The 14,518-nt window shown below is 40.7% G+C and overlaps 1 protein-coding gene across 5 annotated transcripts in view; it reads right to left on the bottom strand.

Moving 5' to 3' along the window:
- MICU1 (mitochondrial calcium uptake 1) overlaps positions 1 to 14,073 on the bottom strand; it is a 232,325-nt gene extending 218,252 nt beyond the window's left edge. For 3 of the 5 annotated variants that reach the window (XM_030568418.1, XM_030568419.1, XM_030568420.1), the window contains exon 1: positions 13,980 to 14,072. The gene's annotated coding sequence lies outside the window, so the exon portion shown is untranslated. The other 2 variants (XM_030568415.1, XM_030568416.1) reach the window with 2 other exon arrangements.
- Between the last annotated feature and the right edge of the window lie 445 nt (positions 14,074 to 14,518).

Genomic DNA, 14,518 nt, shown 5'->3' with positions numbered 1-14,518 from the left:
GTCGAGCAGATACAGACCTAAATTTAAGGTCTAGGCTAGGGGGGTTATTTTCAAAATCTAAAATCAACTGAAATATTTCCATGATGTTTTCTTTCCTATTAAAAAATATTTTGTTGGATTAAAAAAAAAGGATTGCCCTTACATGCAAGCCAGCCACTGCAGGATTGTGCTAGTGCATGACAACAAGTAAGTGAAACTCAGAGGGAACAAGTCAGCATTAATGGAATAGGAAGTCAGATTTTTTTTCTTGGATGTTTCCAATTTCCTAATTTTCTAGGATATTTGTTATAAGAGGTAAAGAAAATTCAGTCTTTAAAAAATTAGTTTTAAACCTGACAGTGTCCCTTTAAACCACCATAATTTGAGCAATACTAATTAGGTACCCTACTGCGGAAAAGTTTGCTGATGTGTCTTTCTAAACCAGTGGATTCTATGAACCTGGATATCAGAAAGGCAAAATGGGAACCCTCCAGGAAGAAATTCTACTAAGAGTTTAATATGATGTTTAGGGAACTCCAGAGACTCAGTCAGTAAAGAAATGATTAATGAGGTAAGTGAATCCTATCATTCATTTTCCTTCAGAGCATGAAATTAAAATTTCTTGTTCAGAGTAAGGGGGGAGAGCAATGAATAGTACACAGACTTTTGCAGCCAAACTGATGATTCAGAAAGCAAGCAGTTTTAAACCATAAATCAAGGGGGGCGGGGAGGTTGCATCAGCACACAGGCTGCTGCAAAATACTTTTTAATATGCATTAAGATAGGACACCAGAATACTCAACAATTTAAGGGGGTGTTTTGAACCATGAGACTGATATAAAATGAAAATATAGTGAAGTTATTTGGACAGAAAAACTGGACAAATACATAAAAAGTGTAATAAGAAAACTAAGACTAAAGGAGAAAGAGAGGCAATAAACAGGATTTTACACATACAAGTAGTATTGTGGTTTGGAATTCCTGGCAAACACGTTCCTCGCCCCATATTTGCAATATAAGATATTGGTTTCTCAGTTACAGCATATTATAAGCTTTGCAATATTGATCAAGATCCATTGCCACATAGTGATCCGTCTGATAAGACCTGCTGAATTACGATCAGAGCATATTGGATGACTGAAGAACAGAACCTCTCCTTGGTTAGGTTTTACCAGTCCTGGTTATGAGTCCAGATAACTGAGTTGGTACAGCATCTGACTTTTAATCTAAGGTTTAATCTAAGGTTTCATGGTTCAAGACCCTTTTTATGCAGTATTATTTAAGGAAAGATGGTCCAATGGCACTAGTATGGGACTCAGGAGATGTGAGTTCGATTTCCTGCTCTACCAGACTCCCTTGTGTGACCTTGAGCAAGTCACTTAGTTGCTCACCAGGGAGTTGTGAAGATGCAGACTAAAGATTGTGAGCTCAAATACTCTGGTGATGAGGGCAATATAAGCACAAAAGGTAGGTTAGTCTAGTTATATGCATATTCTCAGTCTCTCCTGTGTAATATGGTCATGCAGCCGAGTCACTTGCTGCATAATTGCAGCATTTTTTAGTTGTTCTATTGTAGGGCTTAAGAATCGAAACTTCCATGTGAAAAAAATAAAGTCTCTATTCCTTATCACTGCTTATTAAACAGAATCAAGATAAAAGTACAAATCATCAGGTATGCCTAAACTCTACTTGGTGTATCTAAGAAGGGGTAAGTATAATTGACTTTACAATCTCTAGTCCCTCACCCCCATCTTGAGGAAGCCAGTGTCTGGATTGGTTCTCTCTCAGCACAAGTTAGAACCCTGGGACATCACATCAATCCCAGATGACCAGAGCAGACGAGTGCTTCAGCAACAACCCTAACACACTCATTACACAGTGGGGTGAAGAGAAGCAGTAACAAGTGGCCTAGAGAACAGTTGTTCTTCCAACACAAGGGGAATCCTCAGCAACCCCATTAGGGTAATTCCATCCTGCAACACAAAAGGGAATGGAGCAGAAAACACATGTGCTTACATGTGTTGGAGTTCTTTTTAGTTGGAGTAGCAAAAGCAGGGGCAGCTAGCTGCAGTGGTGGGCAGGGGAATGAAGAATTCCACAATGCAGTTACTGTGCAGCAGCACTAAAGTTAGAAAATAGAGCTGAAGGGGCGGGGGGGGGAGAGGGGAAGAGAAGAGGAGTGAGAGTTTCCTTCTTGACAGGAACTTAAGAGGGAAGACTAGGACAGCAGCAGGAGGTAGCAACAGTAGACACCTGAGGAATGAAAGAGACAATGAAGATGACTGGGTATAAAAGATGTGGCATGTACATGATTCTGGAGAGGGTACCTAAAAAGCGATTCATTTGTATTAAGTGCCATCTGATAGGTCTGATGCAAGAGAAGATTTGAGGTTTGGAGATGCAGTTAGAAACTACAGCTGAGTTTTGAAGGGGATTTGAGTGGATAGAGGAAAGGAAAGGAGGAGCCTGAAGGGAAGCCTCAAGACTTGCAGATGCATGCTGGACCAGAGAACTGTGAGGGTAAACTTCTGGATTAAGAAAGTGAACAGTGGAAGCATGTAACTATGAGAACAAAGGCAGAGGAACAGACCAACTAGTGAAGAAGAAAGAACTGAGGAACAGGTTTGCTGATTTGGAAAAAGAAGGGGAGAGGCAGGTAGTAACAGAAGATGGGAGAGAAGAAAAAAGAGTGCTAGTCCTACAAGAAGAGGGGAAGACACAATAGAGATAGCCAGAGGATGACGACTCACTGAAGATTGCAAGTGAGAACAGAAGACAATGACTTGCAGCCAGAAAGAACAGAAGGGGGAAGGCCAGAGAATTGTACCAACACTGGAAGAAGCAGCTCTACATGACTCAGACCTCCCTACTAAGAACATACAGGCCTGTCACCAGAGCTTATCCGGAGAACAGAAGGACGTACTGTTTGCCAGGAGCAAAGATACAGTATGCGGACCCGAAGCTGAAGAGGACCCTAATGGAAGCTGGAAAAAATCCAGACTGCTTCCCACATGAAGGACAATGATATTACTAGATTCTTATGGGATGCATCGCCAAGGAAGACTAGGCTGAGGAAGATGCTTAAAGAAATGGAGGTACAGGTGATTGTCACTGGGATTCTACCTCTCCCCGAGGAGAAAAGTGAAGACAAGACAAAAATATGTTGATCAACATATGGCTCAGGCAATGGTGCTATAGGGAGCAGTTTTGTGGTATTCGACTACTGGCAGACATTCACAGAGGACTGTTCTTATGTGATGGATGCCACCTGAATAGGGAGGAAAGCAGTCTTCTGCGATGGAGGTTGGCCCAATTAATTAAAATCTTTAAACTAGGAATTTGGGGGAGACAGTTGGGAGATGCTCATATAACCACCATGCCTGATTCTACTGTGGAGCAAGAAGAAAATCAAGTGGGAGGATACAGCAATGGAGAAAGGAACAACAGAGGGTAGGAGAATGGTCAAGAGGAAAGATAGTGCCAATACCACTGATAGTAATAGTCAGGTAGGCGATACTAGCAATAAAATGACTACACCTAATTGGACAAGGAATCTGGCTGAGATCAAAACAGAAACAGCTAAGGTGTTAGTACACAAATTCAGGGGGCCCTGGTAAAAAAATATAAGAGAGAACCAGATATTTTAGGGATAACAGAAACAGTATAGTAGGGATAGTAGTCATGACTGGAATACAAGTGTTGAAAGATAAATGCTGTTCAGGAAAGGCAGAAATAAAAGGTAAAGGTGATGAAGCAGCATTGTAGATTAAAAATGAAGTAGACTCTCAAGAAATTACAAGTGATGGAATGGATAAAACAATCTGTTTGGGTCAAAAATCGCTTTGGGGAAGAAAACTAACAGATACTCTACCAGGATAGTGGTTGGGGTCTCTGATAGACCCACATGACCAATAATATTTTTAACTAAATAATACTGTTGGGAATTTTGTGATTATGGTAGACTTTAATCTCCTAGAAATGGAGTGAAGGACAAGTGCTACTAATAATGGTAGAGCCCAGATATTGCTGGATGTGATAGCCAACAGATTTCTTCACCAAATAGTCACTGAACCAACAAGAGGTGATACCATTTTAGATTTAGTATTGGTGAGCAGCAAAGACATCCTAGAAGAACTGGTTGTAGTAGATAGCTTGGTTTGAGTGATTATGAGTTAACTCAGTTTAAACTACACCTCTACCCCAATACAACATGGCTCTCAGGAGTCAAAAAAATCTCACCGTGTTATACGTGAGACCGCGTTATATCAGGGTAGGGAGAGGCACCACTCCCCGCCTCAGTTGGAGGTCAATAAATGTAGGGGGAAAGTGAAAACTGCCAAAAGCCAAGCAGAGTTGGCCATTGCAAAGGAAATTAAAACCAACAGTAAAAGGTTCTTTATCCACACAGATACAAAGAAAACAAGGAAAGAAGAAGTGGGGCCACTAAGCACTGAGGATGGGATGGAGAGTAGATATAATATAGGTATGACTCAACACCTAAACAAATACTTTGCCTCAGTTTTTAATAAGGGCACTGAGATGCTTGAGATAGTGGCAGGGTAGCTAATAGGAACAAGGATATGAAAGTAGAAATTACCACATCTGAGGTGGAAGCTGAACTCAAACAGCTTTATGGAGCGAACTGGGGGACCCAGATGTTCTCCATCCAAGAACGTTAAGGGAACTGGCACATGAAATTGCATGCCCAATAGCAAGGATTTTTAATGAATCTGTAAACCCGGGGGTTATATCCTATGACTGTAGAATTTCAAATAATACCCATATTTAAGAAAGGGGAAAAAAATGATCCAGGAAACTACAGACCTGTAGTTTGACCTCAATTTTATGCAAGGTCTTAGAACGAATTTTGAAAGAGAAAGTAGTTAAGGATATAGAGGTAAATGGTAATTAGGATAAGATAGAACATGGTTTTACAAAACGTAGATCATGCCAGATCAACCTGATCTCTTTCTTTGAGAAGATAACCTCTTGATGAAGGAAACGCAATAAATCTAATCTACCTGGGTTTCAGCAAAGCATCTGATACAGTTCCACATGTGAAATCAGTTAAATTGAAGAAGATGGGAATTAATAAGAATCAAAAGGTAGATAAGGAACTGGTTAAAGGGGACACTACAATAGATCATGCTGAAGGTGAATTATAAGAATGGAGAGAGGTTACTAGTGCAGTTTCTCAAGGACCATCTTGGGACTAATCATATTTAACATTTTCATTAATGACTGTGGCACAAAGAGTATATGTGAGCTAATAAAATTTGCACATGACACAAAGTTGGGAAATATTGCCAATATGAGGAGGAGCAGCAGAATATCATACAAGAAGATCTGAGCAACCTTGAGAACTGAAGTTAAAAAAAAAATAGGACAAAAATCAATACTGCAAAGTCATGCACTTAGTCTAACAAACATTTTTTGCCAAAAGTGGGGGACATATCAGTTGGAAGCAGCAGACGAGGCAAAAGATCTGGATGTATTGGTCAACCACTGGATGACCAATTGTCACCAATGCGATGCAGCTGTGAATAAAGCTACTGCAATCCTAGGAAGCATCAGGTAAGGTATTTCCAGTAGAAATAGGGAAGTGTTATTAACATTATACAGGGCCTCACTGGTGAGACCTTATCTGGAATACTGTGTGCAATTCTAGTTAAAACTGTAATAAGGGCAGAAAAGGGCTATTAGGATGATCAGAGGACCTTGTGAGAGGAGACTTAAGGAGCTAGGCTTGTCTAGTCTAACAAAACTAAGGATCGGGGGTGAGTGATATGATGGATCTCTATAAATACATCAGAGGAACAACACCAGGGAGAGAGAGGAGTTATTTAAGGTAAGGGCTAAGGTTGGTGCAAGAACAAATGGATATAAACTGGCCATAAATAAGTTTAGGCTCAAAATTATGTGAAGGTTTCTAGACATCAAAGAAGGAAAATTCTGGAACAGCCTTCCAAGGGAAGCTGAGGGGGCAAAAAACATAACTTGTTTTAAAACTTATCTTGATAAGTTTATGGAGGGGATGGTATGATGAGGCTCCCTAGAATGGCATATGGCCCATTCATGATTGCTATTAGCAAATTATCTCCAGCTGCTGAAGATGAGACACTAAAGAGGGAGATCTCTGAGTTACTACTGAGAATTCTTTCCCAGGTATTTGGTTGGCAGGTCTTGCCCACATGCTCAGGGTATAACTGACTGCCCTATTTGGGGTCAGGAAAGAATTTTCCCCTGGATCAGATCGGCAGAGACAGTGGGATTATTTCACCTTCCTCTGAAGCCTGGGACACTTTCAGGCTTGAACTAGAGTAAATGGTGGATTCTCTGTAACTTGAACTTCTTTAAATGAAGATTTGAGAACTTCAGGAACTCGGCCAGAGGTTATGAGCCTGCTACAGGAGTGGGTGGGTGAGGTTCTGTGGCCTGCAACATGTAAAAGCTCAGATGGATCATAATGGTCCCTTCAAGTCTCTAAGTCTATGAGTATGAGAAAATACAGAAATCTGTAGCACATTTAAAAGTGTGCAAGTGTTAAGATTAAATTTAATTTTATACCAAAACGCATAGATAATATTAGGATTGGGATAAACTAAAGCTAAAATCCCCATATAGGGCATAAGGCCTCATATGATGTATGCGCTTGAGTAAGCAATTTGCTTTTTAAACTATTTCAGAACTTGTACATGAAAATAATAACGAGTCTGGTGGCACCTTAAAGACAAACAGATTTATCTGGGCATAAGCTTTCGTGGGCATAAACTTTCTTCAGAAGTGGGGGGGTTTACCCACAAAAGCTTACGCCCAAATAAATCTGTTAGTCTTTAAGATGACATCAGACTCCTCACTGTTTTTGTGGATACAGATTAACACAGCTACCCCTCTGATACTTGAAACTTGTACATGGCTTCTCTTTTGCTGGGTAGGTGTATTTTTTTTTTTTTTTAGTATCTAAGGGTATGGCTACACTTGAAACTTCAAAGCGCTGCCACGACAGCACTTTGAAGTGCAAGTGTGGTCGCAGCGCCAGCGCTGGGAGAGAGCTCTCCCAGCGCTGCGCGCACTCCACATCCTCATGGGGTTTAGATTGCAGCGCTGGGAGCCGCGCTCCCAATGCTGCGGCAGTGTTTACACTGGTGCTTTACAGTGCTGTATCTTGCAGCGCTCAGGGTTTTTTTCATACCTCTGAGCCAGAAAGTTGCAGCGCTGTAAAGCGCCAATGTAGCCAAGGCCTTAGTTTCTCAGTACTGGAAATTAGCCATACCGAAGGCTGCCACATATAATTTGGGGAAGAAAACTCAAGTCTGTTCAAGTAACATCTACACACAGAATTTTAAAAATAAATGAAGATAGCTGAAGCTCACATATATGCTGAAGATGAGAAGGTTCACCCAGACCATAGCTGGAAAATATCACCCACACAGCTGTTCAGTTTGCAAAATCAATTTCCTTTTGTGGTGGATTATTTGAAAATATATTTGTAAATTTTCCATAAGATATAGCCATTATGAATTGTTAACACAATACACAATATAATAAAAACTAAAATCTTGTATTGCATGTTTACATCAAATTATGTCTTGAATTTCTTGAATAAGGGCTTGAATTTTTGGTATTCATTTAGAATCTGGTTTAGACTGAGTTTGAAAAGGAAAGAATTAATTTTCAGTCACTGAGTTTTATTTCAGTTTTTTTCCGTTTAAAGCATGGCACAGTTGTACACAATGAAAGCTTAATCCAGAAAAGTTGAATTCTGTTTGTCACAGCCCAAGCTGTTTCAATGTGTTATTATGGAAAAAATCTCTAGTGAGAAGACAGCCTTAACTGGCCAGATGCTACAAAAAATTGTTGTAAGCCTCTGTAAAGCCAAAAACTGCTATATGAAAGGTGTCTTTGAAACTGATTTTTTGCATTTTAGTCCATATTTCACTCCACTATATTAGCATATACTCTAAGGCACAAGGTTTCAAAAGAAGACACAGAAAATATCATACAGTGGCAGTCCACCAGAGTCTGTTCTATTATATATATGGCTGTACTACTCTCTGGATTGTGCTGATGCACTAGACACTGCAGTCAAGTTGCAAGAAAGTAAAGAATTATTTTTAACTTTTGAGTGACTATAAGGAAAAAAATTAAAAACTGAGAGACTAACAACACTAGATTGGGTAAGACAGTTCTGGAACTTCTTTCCACTTAATCCTGTTAAGGCAGGTTAATGCTCACATGAAATATCACCTAATATTCTTGTCCTGGATCTCTCTCAAACTGCCAATTAAGCAAAATCATTGTTGGAGCAGGAGAGAGAAAGGTGTTGTGACCCTGACAACCCAGGAAAGAGTATGAACCTAGATGTACATTCTCTCTAATCTATAACAGAATTTACACCCAGGTTTCCAGAGGAAAAGCTGAACGAAGACTACCTTGTTAGTTTTTGCACCTCTCATCAGTAATCTGATAAGACTGTCTTTTTCCGGGCCCAACAGTTTTATGCATTCTGTTTTGTCAATGCCTAAGTAGTGTTTTAATTTTGTAACCACACTAATAGGAAATCTGCCTCTCCAAAGGAGCATGGGCTGCAGTAGCCACACATGTGGTAAAACAGACCAAAAAAATCAGGAATAGCAGAGCTCATTGACACAAACTCTTGTTCTCTGAAGCATCTCTGCCACTCCCCACTAACATTAAGACATGGTCTACACTTCAAAGATTTGGTGGTGTAGCTATATTTATTAGGCATCTGAGACGTGGGGCAGGAAGAGGGATGGAAATCACACTCCTAACCAACATATCTGTACTAGGGTTTTTGCCAGCGTAGAAACAGTTTTACAAGCAAAAAGGCCAGTACAGCTTATTTTGCTTGAGGAACTGGTGTAAGTTATACCCGCCAAAGAGTGCTGTTGCTGGTACAACCTGCATCTCCACTAGCTAGGCCATGGCTACACTAGAGAGCTTAAATGACAAAATCGTAGCCTTAATTCTAATGACTGTTTATGATTGCAAATGAGATGACTGCATACTTACAAGTCTGTCTGCAAGGATTTGATTGTTCTTTCCTCTACAAAAACGTCATCTTTATTTTACCTGCTCCTTTTCAAAAAGCAAGTCTAAATGCAGGCTGGGTGTGTGACACAGTCACATGAATCTTTTTTAAAAAAAAAACCTATATATTACAGTATATAATAGCAGTTTCAACATTTTGAGGGGGAAAAGAAAGCTTGTGTCAGTGACCATCTCATCTTGACAGCATATCTATCAGTTGCTGTAAAACAACTAGTTTGTGAATGTGTAGTAAGATGTAATAAAGCAGCACAACAAACTAAACACTCAACCACTTTTCCATATTAAAATATCATTTATATTGCAAAAACTCCTAAAGGGGACATATTGTGTAGGAAAATCAGATAGTCAATGACATCCATTAGATTTTACTTTTCTAAAGCTTTAAAGTTTGGTTCTACTCTGAACTGTGACTATATAAAAGTAACTTCTTATTCATCAGATCTGCTTCCTGTGAATATTCAATACCATATATGCCTACTTTACAGATCAAATTTATTTTGGTGCCACTATCCCAGCAAGAACCAACACAGCTATGAGATTGAGCTGCATTCTATTCCTTCTTGTGCATCAACCAAAGTATTTACCAAATACTAATTGCAGAGCACACTTATTATGGTGAACAACCTCAATAAAAAACTATGGGTTTACACAACTGTATGACACCATAATTTAGCCCCAAATTTTTTAACAGCTGGTAACATGCAAGAAGGAAATAACCACTTTCAGATCTTAGGCTGAGTTTATAGGGTTGGTGGTTTCTCATAGCTTTTTTACTTGTACACAGAGTACATCTAATGTGGAAGCTTTGAGGATAGATAAAGATTATTATTTAAAAAATTGATTTTTAAATGTAATAATATTTTTAAACAATCCTTTAAGTTGCCAAAATAAATGTTTGCTTGTGTCTTAAGTTTCCTAGTTGTTAGTGTAATTTCAGATTTTACACAGATTCTTTTCTATGAATTGTCACACTTAAAAATGCCCATCTGTGCTGAAAATGGCACATTCAGAGTCTGATTAACATCTTTACTGAGAGAATACAAACTCAAACACAAAACTGATAAGCAAATAGCCTGGTCTTTATGCACTGCCTTCTAATATATGGAATATCCACAAGTCAAGAAAGCTCAAAGTCTCCAACCAGGCTATACTCCATCAGGGTTTGCAGTTTGAAATCAATGGCACTTCTGCTCTTAAGCCGCTAGAGTGCTGAGAAAGTCCCAATCTTAGGATTTTGGCCTGTATGTACAAAAAAAAAGTTCAGAACAATTTTGTTGCAAGTCTAACTAACTTGTTATTAACACTAAGGCAATTTCATTTTCAAGTATTAAACATTTTATGCCACTAAGAAAAGTCTGAAATAAAAATACAATTTTTGCCCCTGCTGCTGCAAACACTTATTCACAAGCATGAGTAATCCCACTGAAATCAGTGGGACTAGTCACACAAGTAAAGTATTTGCAGAATCAGGACCTTAATTTTCAATATTTTGTTTTGCACCTATAGCAGTTCTGTAAAATTCAAATAAGATACCTTACCAGTAGTGTTTGGTCATAAAAAACAGGAGGCATTATATATTTTAAACTAAAGGCACAATTGCAAAAAAAATTCAACTTGTGTGTGTGAGGTTTTTCTTTTAAATCAAGATATTTAAATGATGGTTTAATAACTGATTTAAAGCACTCTATTCTGACTGAAACACAATAGAGATGGAAACCCACATCATTTTTTTTACAAAGTCACTTTTTAGTTTCAAATGTGTATATTTAGTTTGTGTTCTGGAGAGAGTATTTCAGTGGGTGTCAGTCTTAATGTTACTTACAATTCCATAACAATCTTATACCGTAAATAGATCAATGGCATTATCCAGTTTAACAAACGGGGTTTCCAAGCAAAAGGAAAGTAGGAATCTAGTTTTATTCCAAGTTAAAGCACAAAGTACCCAAAATGAAGCCAGCACAGTATCATCTCATTTAGATTAAGTCAGAACAGAAGTGTTACAGAAGTTCCCATTCTGTGCTGAGGGACACCCCCAAAATGATTATGTAATATAGTGGTATTTAGTGGTGGCATTGGGGGTTGTAATCTCTTTGAAACAGGACTGTGTATTCCTATGTGTATATAGCACCTGGAACAATACAATACAATTCTGATGAACACAGTACCCAGAGTCCTCATTATATTAATGTTGACAAACTACCCTAATATAAAAGGCAAAATGTACATATCCCTAAATAATTTGAAAGGAAAATGAAAGAAACAAAAAAGTTACTGAATATAAGGTTTAGCCAACTTTCTTAAAAGGGAATTACTACTACCTTGGCAGTATTGTGGACCAAAGGCCTATCCATTAAAATTAGTGCAGCACTGACAGAGACAAGCTAATTTTTTTCCCCACCCTATGTGCCCTTGTTACAGAATGACTATCTCCAGGTTTTGTCACTCATCCTTTCTGATAAAAGATGTTAGTTATGATGCTGAACTTCCATCACCAGTTCATTTTACATTAACAACTGAGTAATCAAAAGATGATCATAACTTCTGATCACTTGCAGTCTTGACCGGATATGCACTGATTAACCTGCTTCCCTTACAGTAATTTTTGCAGATTATGTTCTTATTGTAATGCTAGGTTTGGCTAGTCACGACTCGTAACACTGTCCAATGGTGAAGACTTTCAGGAAGTAGGGTTGGGTTTTTTTCCTTCTACTCTAGAGTTGTGGCATGAACCCTCCATGAAATCCCACGTCTCTAAAACTTCAATATCAGCATCTTTTTTCCCCACAGACTTTTTTCCTTCTTTATCAATACTCACTTCTCTGCTCCTTGAAAACCAAGCTTATTAAACTAGATAATGCCATTGACCTATTTACACAAGGGCTCTCAACCTTTCCAGACTACTGTATCCCTTTCAGGCATCTGATTTGTCTTGTATATCCCCAAAGTTATACCTCACTTAAAAACTAATTACTTATAAAATCAGACATAAAAATTGCTTACTTTCTCATTTTTAACATATAGCTATAAAATAAATCAATTGGAATATAAATATTGTACTTACATTTCAGAGTACAGTATATGGTGCAATATAAACAAGTCATTGTATGTATGAAATTTTAGTTTGTACTGACTTTGCTAGTGTTTTTATATAGCTTGTTGTAAACCTAGGCAAATATCAAGGTGAGTTGACACACTCCCTGGAAGACCTCTGCATACCCCCAAGGGTATACATACCCAAGTTGAGAGCCACTGATTTATAGTACAAGGTTGATATGGAGTCGTAACTAACATTGAGGCTGAAGCCCACTCAAATACTCTTCCCAGAATACAAACAAAATATACTCATTATTTAAAACATTAAAATTAGTGGCCTCATGGGCCAAATATGACTGTTATTCTATTGGCCAGTGGTCCCCAAACTGTGGGGCACAGAAGAACATTTGAGGAAGGAGGAAAGGGAGCACCACCCAGCCACACTCTGCTCCCAGTGTCACTCCCGCCCAGGCCTCTGCCCCCCAGCTCCTGACTGCAGCTCCTGTCGGAGTTTGGGGGTGCACAGATTCCATTACGAGTAAGCAGGGTGCAACAAAAAATGTTTGAGGACCACTGCTATAGGCAGCATTCCTTGAAAGAGCTATATACTATATTTGAAGATGGAGAATAAAGGGAAGTTTTAGAACAAATAGTTTATTTTCAAGATTGCCTCAGCGGAATAATCTTGGACTTCACTCATACCAGGTCTGCAACATGAGTCATTTTTCTGAATGCTGTTGAGTTACCTATTCAAGAGGCACAATATGAGGAAAAGATTTCTTACAGGATAATTATTCACATATCCTCTAAAAACAAAAAGTTCAGACTGAAAATGTTAGAAAAAATTTGGGGTTATATTCTACATAAATAACTCAAAATATGCAATTTAATTAAGGAGTGCTTGGAAAATCCACTCACTCATTTACCCTTTGCAAGCAGGAAGTGTTATCTGTCAACTATGGAAATCATGCATTTCTAGAGCATAAGCTTTCATTTTTAAAAGAGCTTCTATAACTTATAGTTATAAAAAGTTATCTTCCAATTACATGGGCCTCTTCCCCGTCTGAAGGTGAGTGTAGGCAGTGCTGCCTTAGATAACTCAGTGACTCAGCTGATGATCAGAGGTTTCCCAAGGAGCAGAGTGAAGCTGTCTTGTTAGTTTCCCTTGCTGCTCACAGGGTTTTTTAAGAGGGGCAGTGAAATTGACCAGTCTGGGGTTACTTTTGCAGCTTCGAAGGGCTAAGCAGCAGAGACAGGCACTGGAATTGAGGGAGAGACCCCCCAAAGTCCCGAGACTGGGACAGGCAAGAGGGAACGTGCTCCTTTCTCTTCCAACCCGCAGCTGGGATGTGGGCTAAGGGGGTATGGCCAAGTTTATCCCTAAGTAGGAAGAACCCCTCTATCCTCCCACGTCCCACTGTTGTCCTCTGCCCCAGCGGCTGTGGCCCGCCTCTGACACTGGGCTGTGTGCAGAAGGGCCAGCCCCCACCCCAGCCCCGCATTTAGTCCTCTGTCATTCACTCGAAGGGTCATGGCTGGCCTCTGCTAAGTCAGGATCCCCAGCACTCCCGAGGGCAGCCCCCGGCCGCTGACCCAGTGCGTAGAGGGAGCAGAGCCGCCTCCCCCCATTGCTGACACACGCCGAACTTCCACTGCAAACGCTGCGGCAAACCGGGCTCGCAGACTGGGATGGGGGGGGGGGGCGGAGCAGCAGAGGGTAACGAGCCACCCGGCCCGCCACACCGCGGAGGCCCGCAGAGACCCCCGTGCCCTCTCCCTGACGCTGAATGCGCGGCAGGGACTCACCGGCACCTAGGTGCGTTCGGCTCTGGGGATAAGGCCCCTGCCTAAGGAGGCTGCAGCGCGCGACAGGTGCGGGGACCAACCGCTCTTACCTGCTCTCCCGGGCTCCGCAGCGACAGCGCTACACTCCCCTGCCCCAGCAACAAGCTCCGCCTTCCCTACTACACAGAAACCTGGAGCGGGGTACAGAAAGGCCCCGCCCCCGCCGCTCTTCCGGAGGCAGAGGCATGCTGGGATGGTGGCGGACCGTAGCCGGGACGGGAGGGTCCCTCGCTGTGATGTAGGGCTGTGGCGTTCTGCCCTTCCCTGCGCCTTGACCTCCGCCTCTCTGTGACGGCATTGTCAGGGCGAACCCACACGTGATGACGACTCCATGTGATGTCATAGCGTGTGCTGTCTGGGCCGGACATGAACATCGTTATCATGCGTCTGACGAAGTGGGTATTCACCCAGGAAAGCTTCCAATACCTCTGTTAGTCTGTGAGGTACCGCAGGACTCTGTTCCTTTTTACAGAACCAGACTAACACGGCTGCCCCTCTGGATCTTTACCTGAGATCCTGGCTGTTTCCTTTGGCTTCCCTGGCTGCCTGGCCCTCTCCCTAGAGGTGGATGCGTTTAACTGGCCTGGGG

The sequence above is a fragment of the Gopherus evgoodei genome, chromosome 7, assembly GCF_007399415.2.
Source record: "Gopherus evgoodei ecotype Sinaloan lineage chromosome 7, rGopEvg1_v1.p, whole genome shotgun sequence".
Classification (NCBI taxonomy): domain Eukaryota; kingdom Metazoa; phylum Chordata; order Testudines; family Testudinidae; genus Gopherus; species Gopherus evgoodei.
The sequence above is the reverse complement of the archived record's forward strand: the minus strand, read 5'-3'. Positions and strand labels throughout refer to the sequence as shown.